This window comes from Equus caballus, chromosome 3 (genome assembly GCF_041296265.1).
Source record: "Equus caballus isolate H_3958 breed thoroughbred chromosome 3, TB-T2T, whole genome shotgun sequence".
Classification (NCBI taxonomy): domain Eukaryota; kingdom Metazoa; phylum Chordata; class Mammalia; order Perissodactyla; family Equidae; genus Equus; species Equus caballus.
In genome coordinates, this window is record NC_091686.1 from 6,820,652 (window position 1) to 6,844,942 (window position 24,291).

The 24,291-nt window shown below is 46.7% G+C and overlaps 2 long non-coding RNA genes across 4 annotated transcripts in view; one reads left to right on the forward strand and one right to left on the reverse strand.

Moving 5' to 3' along the window:
* Positions 1–16,510, reverse strand: part of LOC138923359 (uncharacterized) — a 34,748-nt gene extending 18,238 nt beyond the window's left edge. Inside the window, exons 1-3 of one of the 2 annotated variants that reach the window (XR_011436857.1) lie at positions 16,244–16,510; positions 9,538–10,632; positions 7,614–8,235 (exon numbers count right to left, since the gene is read on the reverse strand). This is a non-coding gene — a long non-coding RNA (uncharacterized lncRNA). Of the gene's footprint in view, positions 1–7,613; positions 8,236–9,537; positions 10,633–16,243 lie in introns of those variants that run through there. The other variant, XR_011436856.1, reaches the window with a different exon arrangement.
* LOC111772754 (uncharacterized) lies at positions 16,435–24,090 on the forward strand. Of its 2 annotated transcripts, XR_011436855.1 has the most exons (4): positions 16,435–16,572; positions 17,831–17,948; positions 18,570–19,950; positions 23,016–24,090. It is a non-coding gene; the product is annotated as an uncharacterized lncRNA (long non-coding RNA). The 2 variants fall into 2 exon arrangements; XR_002806763.2 differs by lacking the exon at positions 23,016–24,090 and having other exon boundaries at positions 16,453–16,704; positions 18,570–20,070.
* Positions 24,091–24,291: the final 201 nt, after the last annotated feature.

Sequence of the window (24,291 nt, forward strand, 5' to 3'; positions counted from 1 at the left end):
CTATTCTCTCATTCCATCAGCGTGTCACCTCCCTAGGGCAAGACACCATCATCTCCTACCTGGACGCCTGCAGTGGCTTCCCAGCTGCTCTCCCCCCTCCCTGTCTTGTCCCCTGTGGTAGATTGGTGGCAAGATGGTCCTGATTCTTTACTCCTGCCTGTAATCACATACTTTCCAGGGTGACTTTACAGCTCCTCTCATCAAAAGATGGACTGTTTCTCTATATCCAGAATTGGCCCGGCCTTGTGACTTGCTTTGGTCAGTGGACTATGACCACTGATGCTGCGGAATTCCGATGCTGGGTCTCAGGAAGCCTTACCTACACCTGCTCTTCCTCTTGGATCACATGGAGCAGAGACAGTTCAACCCAACCCAAGCCCTCCTAGACCAGCCAGCCCCAGTTGGCCTGCCAGTTGCCTGCAGATACATGGATAAGCCCAGGCAAGATCAGCCCAGCCTGGCTGACCCATAGGCTTGTGGGAAATGATAAATCACATTCTATCCCTCACAAGAATAATGTTGTTGTAAGCCACTCAGTTGGAGGGTAGTTTGTTACGAGCGATATGGTAGCACTCGGTAACTGACACACCACCTGCAACCCATTCTCCACACAACGCTCAGCATAATCTTCTTAAAACATAAGTCAGATGCTGCCTCTGCCCTGCTTTACCTCATCCTGAAGCAGCCTCCCATTGCTCTTGGAAAGAACCCAGACTGGACACAGCAGGTGGCCTGGTGTGTCCTGCCTCTGCCTGGGTCGCTGGCCTTGTTTCTTACACCTTCCGGCTGCCGTCTCCACCCCACTCACCCTGGCGTTTCCCGCTCTTTGGATTAGCAAAGTGCTGTCCTGCCCCGGGGTGGTTGTGGATGCTGTTCCTTCTGCCTGGGTGTTTCCCCCTCCTCCCCACGCCCTTACTCTTCTCACAGCCAACTCTTCCCTTCCTTCAGGCTCAGCAGTTCAGAGAGGGCATCATGCCTCCCAGCTCAGGTAGGTCCCCTGGTCTGTCTCAGACCCTTGGTCCTTTCCCTTATGTTAATTATCACAGCTCACAATTATTTAGTTTTTTCTCTTTTTCAGGGGCCCTCTCTCTCACTAGATTGTAAGCCCCGTGAAGGCAGGGACTTGACCATATCTTTGCATCATGGACTTGTTGGTAACTGGCTTAGAATCTGAATCAGATTAGGCATTCAATAACCAATTTTTCTATCCCCACAAAAACAATAACCATGTCAGGCACTGTCCTAAATGCTTTCTATGTATTAGTCTAATTTTCAAGTATGAGGTCGGTACCATTACGATCCCATTGGTAGAAGAGAAAGTGGAGGCATACAGAGGTTAAGTAAATTGTCCAAAGACGCACAGCTAGAAGTTGGCGTTGTCAGGATGTGAACCAGGCCGTCTGGTGCCAACATCCGAGCCTTTGACCACCCTGCCACACTGTGCCTGTGAGCTGGTACCATTGTACGTCCGTTTACACATGAAGACAATCAACCCTTGAGGGCTGAGGCCTCCTGTGTTAGGGTCTCCCAGGCAGTTATTAGGAAGATGCTATCAAGGCACAGGCGGCTGACTCTTCGTCACTGATGCTGTGGCATCGGGACTCCGTGTTTTGCCGATGCTGTTCCCTCTTCCTAGAATTCCCTTTCTCTTCTCCCTTATTGACCTGGCAAACTCCCAGCCATTCTTCAAGCTCTGGCTCAGTTATTTCCTTCTCCATGGAGCAGGATTAGGTTCCACTCACCTCACTGAGTGCCCACATCAGGCAGTTCTGGTACCAACCGCAAGGTACTGTGTTTATTCTCTTTCTTGCCCGGTGTAGACAAGACTCCTGTCTACCCTACACCATCTCCTCATCGCGGTGTCTGGCACTGGTCAGGGCCTTAGACACAGGCTTTGACTGACTGACTCAATGGCGCTTACACTTACGTGGGTCTTAATTCCATCCCTGCAAAGCAGATTTTATTTTTTCCTATTAAAAGTGAATTCCATAAGCAGATAGATGTTCAGAGACATGTATACAAAGAATTTCATCACAGCATTGTGTGTAATAAAAAACAATAAAAAAGAAAACAACTTGCCTCAGTCTGTTCAGGCTGCTCTCACAGAAATACCATTACACGCCGTGAACCAAGTGGCTTAAACAACAAGCCTTTATTTCCCACAGTTCTGGAGGCTGGGAAGTCCCAGATCACGGAGGCAGCAGGCCTGCGTCCTGGTTCACGGATGGTGGCCTTCTCACTGTGTCCTCACAAGGGGGCTCCCTGGGGTCTCTCTCATAAGGGCCATTCACGAGAGCTCCACCCTTACGATCTCATCACCTCCCAGAGGCCCATCTCCTAACACCATCACATTGGGGGTTAAGATCTCAATACATGAATTTGAGGGGGATATATGCATCCAGTCTATTGAGTAATTTAAATGCCCATCTGTCAGGGTTGGTTAAATGCATTACTGTTCAGCCATATAACTAAATCCTATTCAGGATAAGGTAAAAATATGTTTATTGACAAGAAAATTGTTTATAATATATTATTAAATTTAAAAAGCAGGTTACAAAACAGTGATATGGTATGGATCTTTTTTTGTTGTTTTTGCCATCTTAATGGGAAGAGAGGCATCTATAGACAAATTCCACAGGAATAGCCTGAAGGGACACAGACCTGTGCATCAGTACCTTAGTCCCTGGTGGGGGCGAGGCAGGCTTGCGAGTCACTTCCTTCCTTACGGGGTTCTGTTCTCTTTTCAATTAGTTTTAACAGCGAACACTCATTGGTTTCATAATCACTGAGTAAAGCACTAATACAACAATAATTACATTTTAACATTGTCCAATTATCCTGCTTCCAGGGCTGACTCCACGGCCATGATCACTAATGGTCTAGACACCTTGAGAAGTGTAGCTGAGCGCTCTGAGGGTTCCCAAGGACATTTGCAGGGAACGGAAGTGCCTGGTGGTCACAGGACGTGGGTTCCCAGACAGGAGGAGCAGGTGCCATCAGAGCTGTTTGTCCCCGAGAGCAACTCCATGCCGATTGTCTGAGGGCAGCGGATTTTAGAATCCTCCATGTGGGGGCCGGCACAGTGGCATAGTGGTTAAGTTCACGGGCTCTGCTTTGGCGGCCCGGGGTTCTCCAGTTTGCATCCTGGGCGTGGACCTAGCATCACTCTTCAAGCCATGCTATTGTGGCGTCCCACGTAAAATAGGGGCAGATTTGCACAGATGTGAGCTCAGGGACAATCTTCCTCACACACACACATGAATAAATCCTCGATGTGGAGTTTCACAGGGTTGCTGAGTTTACCACTCGTAAAGTGTGTCGTTTCTGCTCCCCTGACACACTTGTGATCCTTAAAGAAAATGTGTGCCAGGATCCTAAGGCAGGAATAGGAAACTTTTCCCATAGTCTGCCACCACCGTCCCTACCAAGAGATGTCCATGTCATCCTGCTTGTGGCCGTCTCCTGCTTCCCCACTGACCCCTGAACTGTGCAGTGAAGCACGTTGTCCTTTGGACAGCTCTTAGCATCAGGTTGTAAGAGAAAAATTAAAATGCTCCCACATTTTAACATCCTCGTGTTCTATTTGGCAAATAAAGAGGTTTCCAGACCACAGATCGAATCACTTTGGTTCAACAACACTTTCATTTTTAGTCTGCTCTGTGGAAGACTCTGTCATATGAGTTGAAAGACAGAGAATTTCATTCATTCTTTCGACAAACAAGTATTGGGCACCTTCGAGAGCCAGGCACTGGCCTTGTGCTGGGGTACAAAGCTGGACAAGGAGATCCCAAAGAGAGGAGACAGACCCATGAACAGATCACCTCATCTGAACCAACTTCCTCCCCAGTGTGTGGAAGGGGAGCTACGAAATAAGCGGCCATGTGGCTTCAGGGATAAGAAGTAGGTCCCTGGATGCAGGACTGGCACTAGCCTGTGTTGTGCCTTTGTGCCAGTTAAAAAGAGGTTCCCTTTCTCAAGATACTTCCCTTCCAGCTGTCAAAAAATTGTAATGATTTTGCTTGAACAAAACACATTATTGTCATCTGCCAGAAAACTGTCATAACAAATATAGAAATCTACAAAGGATATGTGAATGGCATCCCCTTAGATATGAGCTCTTGTGCAGTACACAGCATGCACGGCTGTACATATGGTGGCTCTGTCTAAGTGGACCCAAGGGCTCACGTTGGAGGTGGGAGCGTGTCCCAGACCGATGGAAAGCCAGGACTGACGTTGCTCCATCTGGCCTTTCCCTCCTTATATGAGCCCATGTTAAATACTTTCTTATGAAGATAATCATATTTTTACCTCTGTCCTGAAGCCTGGTTTTATTAATCTAAACAGATTCCACTTATGAACGTACAGTCTTTAATTTTGTAGCTCAGATGGACCACGTGAGCCCATGACTGGCATATCAGCCTTAGGAGGGAACAGAAGGGGGTCACTGGCAGGGGATCGGTCACCAACCTCATGAAGATGACAGATATTGGATGAAGCATGGGATGGATGGGCGAGAGTAACAACTCAAACGCTCCTAGCCCAAGGAGAAAATCAAAGACATCTAGTTCTTAACAGGCTCACGATTTATGGCCTCCCCAAGCTAATCTAGAAATTACCTCGGCATTGATTAACCCCGACTTGCCTAGTCGGTAAATCTCCATGGCGACCTGAATCTGAGGCCTGGGTTTGAAAGGCACCTGCCAGGAAGAACTGAGGTGTGATTTAAACAGCGACGGCTTGTGGCAGGCAACAGAAAGCCCTCCTTTCTAGAAGGCACACCCTCTCCCCTCTGGGAGAAGAGGCCTTTACCCTACTTCCAGCCGGGCCTGGGAGGGAGGAGGCCGCAGGAGCATCACGCTGAAAACTGTCCCGCTCGCATCACCACTGATGGGAAGAGGAACTCAGATAAAGGAAGCAGATACCTCTCCGTTGTTAGGGAGCTTTGTTTCCACACATGATATATGGTTCCGGAGGAGGAGTTAGAAAACAAATTATTGTGTCTTCTCACCACCGACAGGTCTTTAGTGGGGCCGATGGGGGGGACAGATGCTGGAGGTTACCGGTTACCTCACAATAGGTCCACAGGACAGGAAAAGTGTCCTAAGTTTATCTATTGTTAAGTGAGATAATTTATCATCGTCAAGGGTTAAGGAGCAATTCCAGTCCCTTCCTACTTCGGGAACAGAGATTTATAAGATGATGCCCAAATTTAGACATTGAGACACTGCCGGCAGGAGCGTCCCCAAAGGCTGATGGCTTTTGTGCGTCTGAAGCCAAGTCATTCACGGAGCTAATTTGAGCCTCTCCTCGGAAACTATATTTGCTTTCTGAGTGCATGGTGAGTTTTCATTTGGGCTCTGACCAGCTGACAGCTATGCAAGTTTGTAGATACCAGTAATTGAATATAGATAACCTTGATGGTTGACCTCGTCAGAGCCGGGCCTGGCTGCTTCCCATTGTTCCTGGTTTTGCCAGTTGATACTAAACGGCTGCCGGATGAATTTATATATTAAGAATTTGCTGCAGTGGGAATTGCTTATCGTTCCCTGGTCTACCCTGGAAGCTTCTATTTACTTGACGTGGTGAGCAGGGAATAAAAGCCCTGGTTTGACTGTTCGCTCTCAGTGATGGAGAGCAGGGTGTTGGAAAAGCTCTATTAATTTCTGAAAACAAAGGGGAGGGTGATGCTTTTTCTTTGCACGAAATGCAAAGAGGCTCTCATCTCACAAAGCTGCTGGTGGCTGGCTGAAGTTGGTTCCCAGCCATCTTTTTAGTGTTCAATTTAGCTTAAAAGCAGAGTTTGCAGCAAGCTCAGCACTGTGGCCAGTGTGAAGCTCTCATATTTGTTTTTCTTTTTTTTTTTTTCGAGGAAGATTAGCCCTGAACTAACATCCGCTGCTAATCCTCCTCTTTTTTGCTGAGGAAGAGTGGCCCTGAGCTGACATCCGTGCCCATCTTCCTCTATTTTGCATGGGGGATGCTGCCACAGCATAGCTTGATGAGTGGTGTGTAGGTCCACACTGGGGATCCAAACCAGCGAACCCTGGGCTGCCAAAGCGGAGCACATGAACTTGACCACTATGCCACCTGGCAGGCCCTAAGTGCTCGTATTTTAAGGGAAATATTGGGAGAGTTTCAGAATTTATGGTTTATTAGGAGAGATGCTTTCAGAAGTCTCTAAGAGGGAAAGGTGGCCAGCATCCTGTGGGGAGCAGAGGGCACGTGGCTGGGCCACACCCAGAGCCGGGTTAAAGTTAGGCCCAGAGTGTGCATCGGGCTCCTTGGCTATGTAAGCAGAGGTTGTGAACGGGATGTAACCGTGGGCCTCTCCACAGTGGGCCACAGCCATCTCTACTTTATACTTTCCTGAATTGTTGAGATGTCAACAGTGAATATGGGTCACTTTTTGACATCAGAAAAGAAGATGAAACTGTTCAGAAAAATCTTTCTAGAAGCCACCTTATCTGCCTGCTGGAAGCTGATCTGTATCTCTCCAGGCTCTCCTTCCACGGCTTTGAACTTCTCAGCAGGCGCAGGGGACGTCGGGAAAGGCCAGAGTCTGTGTCCCCCTTAGAGGTGCAGGGGTCGGAAGGTGGCACTGTGGACAGAGGCTGCAGAGGGACAGATGCCAGCCACGGTGCAGCCCAGGTCGCTGCTGTCTAACCAGTGGCCCACTGGTGGCTAATGACACGGGCTGGACTCGGGGGCCCGGGCTGTGGAGCCGTGCGGGCGGGAGCTCCCGAGGCCCCCGCTGCCAGGCAACTGTGTGTCACTGCTCAGCTGAGGCGATCAGCCTTTGATGCTTTCAACATCAGAGCATCAGAGCTCTTCTTCATCCTGAGAAGGAAGGTGGGGTTAGCGAGCCAGGGCAAACAGCTCAAGGGAGACCGCAGCCTCCCTTTGTCGGGCCCCTGCTTTCATGTGGGGGGCCGTACATTCCGACCACGGCACGGGGACAGGCAGCTCATCGCGCTGAGGTGGCGGCCAGCGCGGGTCCTCAGTGGGGAGGCGGTGACAGCCTCAGCGCTCGGGGCCTCGTGGGGAGCCGCAACACAGACCAAGCCGGGAGGAAGGGGCTGCTGCAGGCCTTCTGCCGTCACCGTTGTCACTGTCACTGTGGGGGCTGACCAGGGAAGTTTTCAGCTCTGGCCAGTCCAACGGGTCTGGCCTCCCTTCCCAACAAGGACAGCCCTGTTTGTGTCTCTGCTCCTCTGGGCAAGTTTACTTGGTAAAGAAGGGAATGAAAGGCAGGCAAGGGGGCCGACTGCTGGGGCTTCCGCTGTCACCTCTGGTGAGTGGAGCCAGACGTCCTGGGTTCGAATCCAGTCCTGCTCCCTATTAGCTATCTGACTCCGAGCAATCTTTGCATCTTTCTCTGGCTTAGTTTCCTCCTCTAGAAAATGGGTGTGGTATTAGTATCAACTCTCTGGGGTTTTGGTGACGATCCAGTGGAGTAAATATGCATACAATGCTCCCCACTCTGCCTGGGCTCCACAAACACCAGCTATCATGGAAAACCGCCATTCGATATTCATTTGAACACAGTCCAGAAATCCTCAATATTGTAAAAGCAGCTTCAAGAGATGACTGCTTGTTCCAACAGTGGAAATAACTTTTTTTTTTTTTTTAAAGATTTTATTATTTCCTTTTTCTCCTCAAAGCCCCCCGGTACATAGATGTGTATTCTTCGTTGTGGGTTCTTCTAGTTGTGGCATGTGGGACGCTGCCTCAGCGTGGTCTGATGAGCAGCGCCATGTCCGCGCCCAGGGTTCGAACTAACGAAACACTGGGCCGCCTGCAGCGGAGCGCGCGAACTTAACCACTCGGCCACGGGGCCAGCCCCCAACAGTGGAAATAACTTTTATTAAGCAAAATAGTGATTTCAAAAAAATTAATACAGCTTAGCCAATGTTTCCATCCATCCCAAGTGAGTATTGAACACTTTGTAGTTCTGAGGGATGTGCTCCTCTCCTTGGAATGACCTACACTGGGACTCAGTTCTTGGGAGCTCAAAATCCCCGGATAAGGCATGGTCTGGGAACTGGTTGGTGCGGGCTGGGCTTGGAGAAGGAGACAGGAGTTACATCAGTGGCGAAAATCAAGCCAGACATCAGAGGTCCTTCAGTCCAGGGAGAAAGTGGTGGTCAGAGGGAGGATGTGGGCGAGGCAGGAGGAGCCACCAGACTGTGAGGTCCATGCAGGCCATTGTCTGCCACCTAAGAGGGCTGGGGAGGCCTGGAGGGAGATGGGGCAACTGCTGAGGCGAGCTTGACCTTGGGCTTGAAATAATGTGCCCTCCAGTGTGCTTAATGGTGTCTGTGAAATTTGGAGGGCCTAGGTATTTGCAGGAGGTCATTGCAGAGGGTTGGGTGACAGCAGATGGCCTGAGGCTGGCTGGCAGAGGGATAGGAGAAGTAGGATTGCCACAGGGGACCTTGGTCTCCTCCTCTTGTGAGCCCTGGTGGCACTGGGGTGTGGGCTCTGAGGTCCACACCACAAGAATGGTGGCCGGAAGGGTCCCTGGGGCCCTGTGAGTAGGAAAGTCCTGTAACTACCATCTGAGATGATCAAGTGATTCAATCAACGATATGTATCGCATATCAACTATGTGTAAGGAGGTGTGCCAGGTGCTGGAGATAGTTTTCTCTAGAACCAGGATTGTCACCAGTCTCCCACCCCAAGCTTTAGTAGGCCCAATAGCACGAGGGAAGCAGCTCAAAGTGCAGATTCCAGGGCTCCACCCCAGAGATTCTGATCTGGTGAGTCGAGCTCGGGGCCTGGGCATTTGCAGTTTGAACAAGTACAAATTTTGCCTACTGAGGCCAACGAGCCACGGTGTGTCTGTTTGTGTGTCCATCCATCTAGCTATCATTTACCGAGCACCCCTAGGTGCGAAGCACTGGGCTGCGTGCTGGGGATTGGAAGAAGGCCTGGCCCTTGCTGGCCAGTTGCTTGTGGCTATTGGAAAGGGTCAGGCTCAATAATCATAACCATTCCCACCATTTCAAATGCTATAATCTTTAAAAAGGTTGTTTTTAAAAAATCTAAAATAAGCAATAGAAATACATTCTCTGCCCACCAGCCTATTAGGTCCAGTTGTTGTACAGAGGTTACAATGGCCAAAACAACACTTACTATGAACCAGACAGTTTTCTTTCTTTTTTTTAAAGATCGGCCCTCAGCTAACATCTGTTGCCAATCGTTTTTTCCCCTCTTCTTCTCCCCAAAGCCCCCCAGTACATGGTTGTATATTCTAGTTGTGAGTGCCTCTGGCTGTGCTGTGTGGGACGCCGCCTCAGCATGGCCTGATGAGCGGTGCCATGTCCGCGCCCAGGATCTGAACAGGTGAAACCCTGGGCTGCCGAAGCAGAGTGAGCGAACTTAACCACTCAGCCAGGGGCCGGCCCCCAGACACTTTTCTAAGTGCTGTGCATATTGTATGTGAACGTTAGTCTTTGCAGCAACGTTATGAGGCTGATGTCACAAGCATTCCCATTTTACAGACGAGAACACTGAGACACAGGGAGCGTCACTTACCAAGGTCTTGCGGCTAGGAAGTGGTGAGCCACGCGGTGAGCCACGCTGTGAGCCAGGTGGTCTAATTCCAGAGGGTGCTCGCTCAGATGTTACACTGCTTCCCAACCCCACACGCTGTCACTGCAGTTTTGAGGCTGACAAATGCTGCCTTACACCTAGTTATTCTGAGACTGGATTTAGCCAGAGGGGAAAAGATCTTGTGTTTTGACTTGTATTTTAAAGAACATAGGACATCTTTATTTTTGGGGTGACGCAGTGAGAGTGAGAGGGTATGCCTGAGTGACAGAAGGCTTAACTTCACAAATAGCAAGTCCAAAGGTTTAACTTCACACACAGCTGAAAATCTCAACTCAGAAAAATGCATTTGGATTGGCAAAACTTACAGTGTGATAATATCAAAATGTCGGCCAATGTGTGGGGAAAGAGCTTCTTCCATATGCTGCTAGGAGATACGGGAATTGGCTCAACCACCTTGGGGGGCAATTTGGCAAAATCTAGTAACATTTCAAGTGTGTGTGACCTATGATTGGGCAAATCTACTTCTAAATACGTCTACGTGTGCCCAAGGAGATCAAAAAAGATGTTATCACAACACTGGGAAAACTGGAAACAACCTAAATATCTACCAGTAAGGAGTACAGGCGAAAAAAGAAGGTTCCAACCCATGGAACCCCTCCAGAAAGATCTCAGCTTACTATTTCAAACCCGTGGCTGAGAAACCAAGCCATGCTAAAGAGGTGGTGTCGCCTAATGGTTAGAAACACAGGTTCTGGCCCAGACTGCCGATCATGAATCTTGGCTCCTTCCATGACTCACAGTGTGATCTTCGGCAACTTTCTCAATATCTTTGTGCCTTAGTTTCCTCGTCTATGAAATGGGAGTGGTCCTAGTACCACCTTGTTCATGCGAATCTCCTAGAATGGTGTCTGTCACGAGTGTTTGTGGCATAGTGATGCTGCAGAGCCTCCCTAAATGTGAGATGGGGTGAGACGATGATGACGACGATGATGACGATGACAATGATGATGATGATGATGATGATGACGACAGTGATGATGATGATTGCCTATGCCTTGGGTCTGTCTCAGGTATTAACTGGAAAAGTAAAAACAAACAACAAATACAATGACTAAAGCTCAGAGAAATGAACTTGGCATGTATGAATTGTCAAAGATTTGATCCTTACTTACAAACTAGAGAAGCTCATCTTGTAGTCAGGAAAATGGCTAGAGAAACGATTGGTGGTGGCCTCTGATAGAGAGGAAGGGGCAATAAAGATACAGAGTCTTAAGGGTTCAGAACAGCGGCATCGATGCTTATTAGGGGTAAATATGGTGGCCACACATTCACACGGCCACGGTGAAACTAACAAAAGCTTAATCCTTTGGGGGCAGAGATGGTGTCACGGGGCACTTCCATTCTGGCTGCAATGCCAATATCTTTTGTCATCCTGAGAGTCTGAAATGTTGTTCAGGATTTTCCCACAGTGAGGAGAATGTTTTTATTCCAGTCCCCAGTGGACCGGTTGGATTCAACAGAAACGCTGCTCCCTCCGCAAACCGTGCACGCCAGTATCCCAGCGCCAGCTCTTCTTCAGGGACGTGGCTACTACTCTCTGCCGCCTAGCTTACTGCCCCCGGGGGTCCTGAGGACCAGCCAAGGTCGAGGGGGGGGGGGTCCTCGAAATTTAGCAATTAACAATTTGTCTCATAAAACATATGAGGACTTAGCGGTGAAGAGATTGCATTTATTTTACAGAAACTTGCCCAGGTTTCCTCCTCCACGATAAATGATAGATTCTCTGAAGTATTAAAGAAATCCCGCTCCTCCAGTGCCGGCACCGGGGCCTCTGCTCTGCCGTGAAGCAATTTTCATTTCAGTGGAAGAGGCAGCAGTCAGGTTCTAAACTGCTGCGGAAGGATTCCAGGGCATCTGCTGGGATCCCAAAGAAGCCACCGGGCTCTGTTTACCAACACAATTAAACTCGACCATTCCCAGCTGCAGGACAAATATAACCTCATCTACTTAACATCAGCCGATTAAGTCATCGGGGCTGCAGAGCGCAAACAGATGTTAATAACCAACCTCTACGTGAGTCCTTTGAGCGGAGGGCAATATCGTGGCAGCTTCTTCAGCTTTAAGGCGGAAAAGTTCACACCTTCCTGACTTTGCCATAAAACATTGCAACATTACAACTTTTCAACCATATCTAAAAGGCCAATTTAGGTTTATTCCCATCCGCGTTGATGGCCACGGTTCAGCAGGTGAAAACGGGTAATGGCTGCGGTCCGGCTCTGGGCGGATGCCAGCACAGATGTGTTCAGTCAAATGACTAATTGAAAACCTTAGACAAAATCAGCAGCCTGGCCATTTTGCCTGCATAATAAAACAGTGCTGATAAAGGCTAGGGGAGAAAAAAATCCACCCATCTCATCATCAGTGCCATTAACAATCATGAGAAAAGATGAAAACAACGCATGGTTTATTCTGCAAATGAAGGCATATAACTAGATGGTTTCCCAGGGGCCCATTACCCATTTTAATAATACATCAAGGAGACTGAGCAAACAGTTTGTATGTGCAAACCAAACAGAGCAAACTATTTACAGTTACCGCATACAGAGACAGCTCCCAGCACTCCGGATTTAACAAATTTATAAAGGTACATAACATGATAGCTATTAGCAAAATTAAAAGAGAACCATTACAGACTCACAGTCTGCCATGCTCGCTCGCCAGTTGAGAAGGAACGCCAACACCGACGTTCAATTCAGAAGAATACCCCCCCCACCTTTTTTTTTCTTTCCTCCAAGAGAGCAGCCTGACTTGGACTCAAATTATGTGCATGAATAATAAAATACCATCTAATTAAAAACTGTGGTTAAATATGCAAAAATTAATGGTAATGGGATTGTGCAACACCTCGGAGTATAGGCACTCTGTGAATTACGCACAGGAGCTCCTTCGCCCAACCCGAATGGGGGGAACGGAAGCGACTTGGAACACTCTGGGTCCTGGTGCCCCACGGTGCCCTGTGATGTCCCTCACAACCAGGGCATCGAATGGCCAACCTGGGTGGAAGGTGGCCCTGCCAGACCATCCTCTTCCAGTTCTTGGATGTGGCAGAAATGCAAAGGATTGGTGTGGGCCTTGCGCAAAAGGCTGGGTGCACCAGGGGACCAGGGCAGGGGCTTGTCATCTCAAAATAAGAAGGACCTGTTCACAAAATGATGTTGGCTGGACAAACAGATCCCTGGTAAGAGAAAACAGGGGGACAGTGCTACTTTGGGACACATTTAAGAGTGTTTCCCTTCAAGCTGTCCAGAGCCATCTTACTTTCCCAGCCCCCGCACAAGGTTCTGCCAGCATTCTGGATTGTACAAACCATTTTGGAGAAGACCCCGCATGCCAGCACTATTGCCTGGGACAAGGGCAGCTACTGGCACTTCTCCCCTGTGGGCAACCCGCTTGTCTCCCTTGCAGTCTGGGAAGGCTTCATTATGTCGTCAGTACAAGCTCCTGGCCACACTCTCCTCAGCCCTGTTTCAAGAAGCCACCGGTCTCCTTTCTGCTTTTAAGCTCTCTTGACACTTGACCAGTGAGCGCTTCGGGCCTGAGTTGCCCTCTGCCTGACGTTAGTTTTAGACATGGGAGACTCCCCATCGCCTCTGCTTGGAACTTCTGAATCTCCACGCCCCACCTACCCCCGCCCCTGTCTCCGTCTTCACATTTCTTCGAGGCTGGTGATTCAGCTTGAGGACAATTGTTGACAAACTGAGTGACAGCATCTTTTAAGAAGAGAACGTGATCTTGGTGCAGCAGACAACTTCAAAATCGCTCAATGTGGTTCCCACTTTTGCCTTTTCTTCTGTTGAAATGGCGTCTGACACGCAGAAGAGTGAGCGTTTCTTTGGGGAGGGATTTCTCAATGCGATGGGCCTGGTGGAAGACCTCTCTCAGCGCCTTCCTGAGCACGCCCGTGTCATCCTGCTTATGAGAAGGGTTTCTTGGCAAGTCAGTAGGTATTTGAGCTAATTGATGTTTCTCAACAACTCTCTACACCGGGCTGGATCCTCCGCGGTGCACAAGAACCACCATTGTGACGTGGGCCGAGTGCGAATTTTGTTCAGTGCTAGCTGACCGTAACCGTTTCTGAGATCCGTATTGTAATGTTTGGGGCTTGTGAGGAAAAGGCGAACTGGATTTGCCTTTTTTCCTCTTTTTTTCTTTGTCCTGTTGAAGAAGTCTGGCTTTCTCCCTTCCTGTCTCATAGTTCTACCTGACTTGCTCAGTCAGCAGTCGAGTTTTAACGGTGGAAAGACTGTGGTAAGGATTTCTAGTGTTTGACACGGCGAAAGTACAAACGTGGACAGGCTGAGCCTTCTTAAAGTCCCAGGGCAAAGCACACTTAGGTTTGGGATCCAGAAAAGGCTTGGGGCCAATGTATATGTTCCTTACTGATAGATTGATCGGTCATTTACACTTCCCAAGTGAGTAGTATTTGGGAATTCAGTTGAGTGTACAATGCTAATGCCATTCAGACTGGAGCTTTGCTGCTTGCTGGTTGTGTGACCTTGGGCAAGTTCCTGCACCTCTCTGAGTTTCAGTTTACTCATCTACAAGTGGAGATAATTATAATGTCTCCCTCATACGGTTCTTGTGTTGATTGAATGAGACAGTGTACATAAAGCAGTTAGCACGATACTAAGCTCATAGTAAATAGTCAATGCATAGTAGCTATGCTATATAACACCAACAGCAACACAACAGCAATTATAATAACTGCTAGAGCTCATCTTCATAAAATCACTTAAAACTGTGTAGGAAAAATAGAGATAAAAAGTTAGGGGTCAAGAAGCTTTGAAACAAAAGGAGAAATAGATGGACTGGGAATAAACATAATAATTAGCATAGTGTTTTATAGTTTTTCAAAGTGTTTTGATGTACAGTTATCCAGAGTATCTAACAGTTAAGATACTTTTGACAGCAAGAAGTGGATTGCTCAACTATTAATGGCTTAAAAGTTTAGGACTTTTTTGGTTTTGGTGAGGAAGATTGGCCCTGAGCTAACATCTGTTGCCAATCTTCCTCTTTTTGCTTGAGGAAGATTGTCACTGACCTAACAGCTGTGCCAGTCTTCCTCTATTTCGTATGTGGGATGCTGCCTAAGCATGGCCTGATGAGTGGTGCATAGGTCCACACCCAGGATCCCAACTGGCAAACCCTGGGCTGCTAAAGTGGAGCACATGAATTTAACCACTACACCACCGGGCTGGCCCTGAAAGTTTAGGACATTTGTTGTCCTGCATAGCAAGAAGCCCAGAGGTTTCCAGGGGTGGGTGTTTAGCAGTTCCTTGATTTCAGGCTTGCTTTCCCTGTAAATCTTTTGGCTTTCCCTTATGGCTCCAAGATGGCTGCCCCAGCTCCAGCTTTCACATCCCCTTTCTTAAAAATCTTATCCAAAAGAAGGAAGGCTTGGGGGCATGGGACGAGGTTGATTTTCTCCTTACTCACATCTCACGGAGGAAGTCTTTTCCCGGGCTTCTCTGCAGACTTCTCATTATAACTCATTTACCGTAACTGGGTCACACATTCATCTCTAAAGCAATCACAGGCAACGGAGAATGGGATTATCATATTTGGCTTTGACCAATGATGACTCATTCACTAGAGTTGGGTCCACGTTCCCTAAGCACATTGCCATTGGGAACCCAAACAGCCTTCTGCTATCAGGACAAAAAGTGAAGGAGCAGCCTAGAATGTCTGTCAAACCCTGTGTTGGGACATGTTATTACAATCATTTGACAGATAGGGAAACTGAGGCTCAGATAGGTTAAGTAAATTTTTCAAGGCACATGCAACTTGTAAGTGATAGAACCAGGGCTAGAAGCCAGATGTTTGGGCTCATGATTTAGAGTCCATTCCGTACAGTCAACTATAAGGTGACATTAAATTGGAAACTCCAAGCTTACTGGCAGACAAAGTAAAAAAGCCAAGAAGATGAACTTGTAGTGTATCTCCTGATCTGATCAAAAAGAGCCAGATCAGGAGAGAAACGTTTTTCCTGGCCCTAAACTCTTGGAGGAATTTATGGCATGGATTCTTACCTAGGGACATAACAAAATGGATAATGTCAAAAATGATAACTGGCAAATACTGTGCCACCATGAAACAGAACAGTGGTTTTAAACGTTTTGCTTTCTGGTAAGATATACGTGCATGTCATGCTCTCATGGCTGAACCTGGGTTTTGACTAACCTTAAAAAATTTGGCAGAGAAGTGAATCTCATAGTACTGGAACAGATCAAGACTAATAATAGTACATTGGGAACGATTACTCAGTACATTTTTTGGCATAGATAACTTGGGCTTTGGGTTATGTGCAATTCCTGGTATATCATAACCACATCCTTTTCCCTCCCACTCAAAAAGGCAAATGAGTGAGGGAGACCGTTGCTGAATTACTTTGAACTGACTCATTTATATATAAAAGAGTCAATCACGCAGAAAACTTTCTCGGCTATCACTGGTTTAATTGTTATGCCTTATTCCACATACTACAATCGCAAGGTAGACGCAAGCCCCCGGCCCCTGATGCCAGCTCAATATTCAGGCAAACAGTCAGCAAATTCACCTCCATAAGGAGGCGCTTAGCTAAAGACAGAACTCTGACCCTCCCTGCTGTTTGCCAAGTCAGTGTTCTTACCTGAAATAAATTTGCACACTATCTCAATCACTGGAACACATTCTACTGGAGAAAGACGGTGCTTGCTTTCTCACGGTGCTTGCTTTCTCACGGGCTACTGTTCAAAAAGTCCTGCAGTCGCCCGCTGGCCTTCCGCCTCACCCACCTCTTCAAGTCCGGACGACCTTTACTCGCTCATTCAGAGAGGCGTTGGCCAGTGTGGAGAGAGCACACACAGAACCCAGAGCCACCTGCGGTCACCGCGGAAACGCCATTGTTGGGCCTCTCTCTTCATTACCTGGGAGAGCCTCTGATCCAGGCGCAGCGTGATCTGGGGATTTGGTTTACGGGTGAGCACAGACACGTACCTTATTTTAAAGAAGATCGCATGTTTGTTCATCATGGAGGAAAGGAAGTTCTTTCTGCTGTGGAAATGCCATCCTATGCAGTGAAGCGTTGGCCAGTCTGGTGATGGAAATAGAGTAATTGTTTAAATTTCTTTTTTAATAATGACTATTTCATTTCTTGAAGAAGATGTCTGTAAACAAGTTTAGGGAAATGTCTTATTGATTAAGGAGAACCCCTTATGCTGAGAAACTTGAAATTTTCCTAAAGGTCCCAATGTATAAAAGGCAATAGATTAGTTACAAAGTGGGAAAATACAAGGAACTTTATCCAACTATTTTGTAGTTATTTATTGAGCACCTGCTGTGTGCCTGGTACTCAGCTCAGTTTTGTAGGTGATGCAGAGAGGAGTAAGACCTAGGAGATGGAATGAGATGGAACTTAAGTGGTTCCATCTTCAGGGCTCACAAACTCAAGTGCTTGTGAGGGCCAGCACGATGCACGATGCAGGCCAGTGAAGATGGCGACTAACTGGAGATCCAGGCCCCACCCAAAGGGGTGGATGCTACGCAGCTCCCATGATGATTGCATCTGGGAATGCTGGCCCAATGCAGCTAGATCGTCCCATTTTATAAGACTAATGGAAATCAAAGATTTTATGTAAACTCTCTGTCTACTTTTCACTGTTAATACCATTTAAATAAAATGAAAACTGAGGGAAAAATAAAGCTGACACAGTTTGCTGTTTTCCCTGAATCAATTTGTTGGTTTGGCAGCATAAAAGCTCAGGTCTTAATGGCGTTCATTTTCTGTCCATTTTGTCTCGTGAAGAAATTAATTACACCTTATGTCAGCCAAAAATACCTTTGGGTCTTTAAATCCCTTTTTTCTCTCTTTTTTAAGATGAAAGTATTTCTGCCTAATTGACCAGCATCTGCCATTGTGAGATGCCCGCCCTCAGGAGGGATGTTGCGCTGTGGTGTGAGGGCTGTCAGTACATTCAGCTCGATTTCAGCCACCATTTAAGAATTCCTTTTCTTCCCATCACGTGGGAGTGAGCCTAGCGGTTGAAACCTGAGGACAGAGGGGAAGACTGAGAGAAGAGAAGAGAGAAGCAGAGAAAGAGAGAATAAGACTGCTGGCGGCTGGGAATATGCAAGAGGCTGAAACTGATAGCAAATTAATTCTTATTCTTTTCATTCATGCATTCGTTCATTCACTGATGTTTATTGAGCATCTACTATGTGTCAATCTTTATTTTAGGAATGGATATATTGGGTGAATGGAACAGACAGAGTCTCTGCTCTTGTGAAACTTACATTCCAGCAAGGGTGTGGAAGGGATGGAATATGAACAAGTAAACAGAGTCATTTGAAATGAAGTAAGTGCTAATGAATTAAATAAAGCAGAGTAGTGAGATAAGACCAGCGTTTACGTTAGTGGGAGTGGTCAGGGAAGACTCCGAGAAGAAGTTTGAGCTGAAACCTGAACAACGACAAGAAGCCAGTTATGCAAAGATCCGCTGGGAGGTGGTAAGGGGTACAGGGAGGTGATGTTCAAGGGACAACCTTGAATTACAGGTTGGGTCAGTTATTCCCATTTCAGAGTATTTTTCTGGTCTGTTTGGTTACCATTTGGTATTAATATGTCTTTCTAATTGGCATGTCTTTCTGTTAGTAACATCTTTAGAATACTTGCTAGCCTGTCTTTTTAACAAAGAGAGAGCAGACCTCAAGCCCCGAATCTTGAGCAAGCAATAATAGCTGGCTAGAATTGATAGTGTTATTTCATTTGTTCTCTCTTTATTTTCATAGTTTCTTTCCAGTTTACCATTTTGCAGTAGTGGTATACAATTCCCTTTTTGAAGGAACCTAGTTAAGTGAAAAGAATGAATCAAATTTAAAGACAAATATTAAACAATTTAAAGACAAATTAAACAATATCATAGGACTTTCCAGAATTAGGATGACAGAGTGTTTTTCTTCTCCCTTCTCTTTTTAAGAATCACTTCCAAATATCGAGCGGAATGAGAAACCAAGTAGTCTCCACCTCTACTGAAGCTAGAAGCCATCTGTGATGCCTAACCATAATATGTTAAAATGGAAAGCAGATAGAGAGGTTGATGGAGAAGAGAGAACCGAGTTAGAATGAAGATGAGGTGCTGCAGTAAAAATATGTGGATTAAGTGAAAGCCTTTGTGCCCGAACAGTGGGCTCCCACCTGCCATGCACTTTCTTTGCCTAGCTCCCAGAATGCACCATTGGGCTGATAACCCATAAGTTGGAGGTGAAGAGGTGGACAATCCCTTTCTGGAGAACCTGGAATCAGAGAAAATACTAAGGAACACACTAAAAAGCTGTTTTTCCATCTGATTACCCATCAGTCAACAAGGTCTCTCAGGTAAATGGAACCTCCAGTCAATTATTTTGAGGGTGTTGCATTCCTAAGTATAAACTGGCTGCAAAGGATTCACCGATTTTAAAAGAAAACCTCCACTAAGAAAGACAGAGACCAAACAAGAAATCAGAAGTGAAGAAATTTTGAAATAGAGATAATGCAAGGAATAAGAGAAAATGCCACAATATTATAATTAATATTCACAGAGAGATGAAAATGTCTTGCATGCATGGAGCAAGAACAGGTTACTATTGCTTTTAAGTTTCAATCAAAGAACAAACAAGAAAGAACTCTATGAACTCAAAGTAGGGTTGAAGAAATAATAAATGAAATTTAAGGATTAGAGGTATGGTTGAAGAAATTACCTCAGTAAATAAACAAAAAGACTAAAAGATAGAAAGAAAATATTTTAAAAGTTATAAGATCTGGCTGTGAAGTCTGATATCTGACTAGCCAACCTTCTAGAAAGAAAGAATAGGGAAAACATAAAATGGAGGAATGAAATTTATCCGGAAATAACATAAGGACGAATTCCGGAACTGAAGGACAAGAGTTTTCTCATGTGGGTTGAGAAGACCCACTCAGAGTTGAGCACAGTGAATTTTAAGAGGCTCCCCTAAGGCTTGTCAGCATGGTATTCCAGAACACCAAAGACAGAGGACCCAAAAACTTTTTGAGAGAAAACAAGACATCATGTGACACAGAAAGGACTGGGAGGAATGACAGAATTGGATTGTTAACACTGGGAGAGAGAAGCTACAGTCTTTAACACACTGAATGATGATGCGTTTACAACCTAGAATTTTATATCCAGCCAAAATATCAAGTGTTGGGGTAGAATCAAGACGTCTCACAGACAGAACACTTACCTCCCAGGGACCCTTCCCCAGGAAGTGATTAGAGGGTGTGCTTCATCAAAGAAGGAAATTCTGGATCCAGGAAACAAATCTAACACTTGAAAAAAGCAAAGAGAATTCCAGGATAAGGTAATATTAACAGCCGTACATCAGTCCTAAAGGGCAAGTGGTCCAGAGGGGAGCAGGGGGACAGAGGGGTCCAGGAGGAGGGTCTCTAGGAGAAAAAAATTAAACCAATAGATGATCTGATATATTCACACATGGATGATTCTATTAAGAAGCTATTGGAGGAAATGGGAAGAAATTTAAATAGAAATTTTTTAAAAAACTAAGAAAATGAAAGAGTGAAACAGACGTTCTAAGAAAAGATACATTTTCCAAAAGAGAAGCGTAATTATGACACTCCGCTAGACTTAGCAGTGAAGGATATTGGTATTGTCAAAATAATGAAGACATTGGGGGTCAGTCCTGTGGCTTAGTGGTTGGATTCGCACACTCTGCTTAAGTGGCTTGGGGTTTGACGGTTCGGATCCTGCTGCAGACCTATATACCACTCATTGAGCCACGCTGTGGCAGTGGCCCACATACAAAAAATAGACAAAGATTGGCACAGATGTTAGCTCAGCGACACTCTTCCTCACACAGACACACACAAAATAATAACAGTAATAATAATGAAAACATGGGATACTGCTTTACCTGGGAAATTTTATATGATCCTGTTGAGAAGATGTGAGGGAGAGAGGGCAGGGCAGGGGCATGTGTGTGTTTGAGAGAAAGAAAGCCAAATCCTTATTTACCAAAATAGAAAGGCAGTATAAAAAGCCTAAAATTAATGAATCAAGAGATAGCAGTATCATCATATTATCTGTTAGAAATGTGGAGGTTAACACCTGAAGAAACCCCTAAAAGAATTAAAAGTGATGCTTCTGGAGAGGTGGAATGGGGTAAATAGCAAAAAATGTTTTCATTATAGACCTTTTACCATTATTTGACTATTTCAATTACATGCCTATATTACTTTGATAAACTTATACTATGCTTAAAGTAAGAGAAATAACAGCATAGGTATTTCAAAATAGTGTAGAAACTTCTCATTGTCCTCAACCATCCCTATCTCTTTCTTCTCCTGAAAGAGAGCCCCAGTTTTTCACTGGACATTTGTCCACCTAGAATAAAGTCCCTTGCAGCTAAATATGGCCATGTGACTAAATTCTGGCCAACCGATTGCAAGCAGAAGTAATATATCCAATTTCTGAGATGTGTCCTTAAAGGAAGTGGCCCTGTTTTTGGTACCTCCTACTTCCTGCTGGAGCTCCAGGAGCCATGATGGTTTTGGAATGGGCTACACAGGGCAGAGGAACAACGTAGAGGGGGCCTGGGTTTTTATTACTGTGCCATGCCCTGGATTGATGACTTCCAGACTCCTGGAAATGCTGTAGACATTCGTTGTATTTTTTTAAAAACCATTGTTACTTTGGGGCTGTTGAATACAGACAAATTTAAACCCGACTAATGCACTGGGGCCTGTCAAAAGCCGTAGCAGAGGTGTGAGAATAACTGGATTTGGGGAACGCTGACCTGGAGTGCAGGAGTGAGAAGACAGGAGAGGGACAGACAGGAAGGCAGCAGGGCAGAGCCCTTTCTTGGGGAGCAAGAGGAGTCATTTAAGCGGGAGGCCGGTGCTTTATAATCTGGGAAGCCTCATTCAAGAAGGTAAGGTGGCATTCAAGGGAGGAACTGGTCATTAAGGGTCCGTCAGTGTGACTCACCCTCACGGTGCTTTAGGGGCTCAGTCCTGACCCGGAAGTTACCTGTGGTCTCAAAGGATTCCTGCTGGGTACCCATATGACTCTCCTAACGATGGTGGCCACTGACTGAGCCAGGCATGCTGCATCCTCTCACTGCATCCTCAGACAACCAGCCATGTGATGTTAGCACGTCTATTAACATTCCTATTTCACAGAAGAGGAAACTAAGATTCCAAGAGGTCATGCAAGTCCCCAAGGTCATACAGGGAGAATGACTGTCTGGCTGAGCTTCAAGACCCGAGGCAGACGGTAAAGTGCTGAATCTGAGCTTCGAACAAAGGAAGAAGAGAAATTCCTAGCTTGATGGAGAAGCAAGTGTTTGAGCTGGGTCCTAAATGGTCTGAAAGGTGAAGTTGAAAATAAGAAGAATTCTAAGTCTTTGGAACAGTGTAAACAAAAGGATGGAGCCTGGAAAACACCAGGCTGGCTTGGGAAACTGGGAGTGAATGAGTCTAGCTGGAGGAGAGAGTGTGGTGATGTCCTGTGGGATGAGGCTGGAAATGCAGGGTGGGTACCAGGTTGCAGCAGCCTCGAGGGCAGGTTAGAGGTATATTTTGGGTTCCCTAGGACGTGAGTGTCAGGGAAGGTTTGTCTGTCTGCTTGATTCCTTTTGTTTTTTATTAAACCCATCAGATGCCTGCAGAATATTTAGATGGAATGTGGATGCTCCTCCATGAGCATGTATGAAGGCCACCCGTCCAGTGGCCTGCTTGGCCCCATCCCATCATGGCCCCATTCTGGCCCTGGTGGCAGGATGACCAAGGGGGCCGCTGGGATGTTTCCACTCCTGCCTTAGAGAACCCATCCCTCTAGGAAATGCTTCCCGGCAGATTAATGCTCAGATGGTGCAAGGACTCACCAAATACGTATATATTATAAAAATGTTTTCATGAATTCATCACCATTTTATTTGTCATGAAATTTTCCCTCCTGTCCATTTCCTGGCGGGTAGGAGAAACAGTGTGAGAACTGGAACCAGGTTCTGGGAGGGGCTTTTATTACCCCGAAATCGGGAAAGGGTGCGTCTGGTCCCTACATTACCTCACGCTGTGCAGCCTCGACCCGTCTCTGGAGCAATTTTACTGAAGCCTCTTCCCTCTTGGTTGCCAGCTTCCATCTGGGCAATGGCAGGTGGTTGGACAGAAGCTTTAATTGCACTTAAAGAATTAAAAGATGAGCTAGGCAGAAAACGATGGAACCGGCCCAGGGAGAGGTCCGTGATGGTGCTGGGGGCAGGGGAGTGAAGCCTCTGATTGTGTCTACACCAGACTGGCTGCCTGGTGCGCTACAGACAGGGGAGACTCAGATGGGGCATGCTGAGAATGGAGAATCCCCCTGTGGCCCTCGGGGTGCCCCAATCCTTCAACAGTCCCTTTTCTTCAGTATCCAGATAAAAAGGCTTGAGCATCCACTACTGAGAAAAGGCCGGGCTCTCACCGAGAGGTCTGAGGACTCCTGACGATGGCGCCCTGTTTCTCTCACTCTGAAGTCACGTGCCTCGCTGGAGCCTCTCTTGGCCATCTGCTGTTGCGTCCTTCTCCCGGCTCAGCACTGTTCCCCTCACCCTCCAAAGTGCCATCACCCCATCCGCTGTGAGAAGCAAACCCTACTGCACGTTTCAGAATAGCAGGAGGCAGGCCCACTCTTAACATTTGGACGTTCTGGGACACCAATGGAGGCCCACTTACCAGAAGTCTAAGCATTTAAAAGTTTTAAATAAAAAAATATTGAAAACATTCTATCCATCTACCTTGACAAATGGAACTTTGCAACCATCTGAAGGCCCGCTTGGAATTTAGAATTCTCGGCTCCTCAGAGTTAGTCCTGCAGCTTGCTCCCTGGGAGGGGCCTCTTGCTCACGTGTGTGGACCCACGCATCTGGTCTCTGTCCACACTCCCCACACCCAGCCTGGGCATGTGCACACTGTGGTACAGTTAACCCTCGGAGAGCAGGTCTCAGTGGCCCTGGGACTTGGCTTGGGTGACCTGGATGGAAAGACTCCACTATAGGAGTCAACTCTAGGCCAGTGGTCAGCAAATGATGGCCTGTGGGCAATTCTAGCCCGTGGCCTATTTCTGTATGGCCTGCCAAGCCAAGGACAGTTTTTAAATGACTGAAAAATCACAAAAGAATAGTATTTTGTGACTTGTGAAAATGCTGTGAGACTCAGATTTTGGTGTCCATCACTAAAGTCTTATTGGAATCCAGCTCTGCTTATTCCTTTCCGTGTCGTCCTCAGCTGCCTTGGCACCTCTGTGGTGGGCTCCGAATCTGCAGCGGAGACTGGCTGTTTGGCGAAGGCTCAAAGACTCACTGACTGGCCTTTGCAGAGACACAGTTTGCGTCGCTTGCGTTCCTTCACTATGCAGCATCGTTGATTCTCTCTAGAGCAGCCCAGGCAGCCTCACCGTTAAAATTTTTAAGAACTGTGGTAAAATAAACATAACCAAATTTACCGTCTTAGCCACTTTTTAGGTCTACAGTTCAGTGACAATAAGTACATTCGCATTGTTGTGCAACCACCACACCACCCATCTCTGTAACTTTTCCATCTCCCCAAAAGGAAACTCTGTCCCCATTAAACACTGACTCTCCCTTCCCCCTCCCCCTCAGGCCCTGGAAACCATCGTTCTACTTTCTGTCTCTATGAATTTCGCT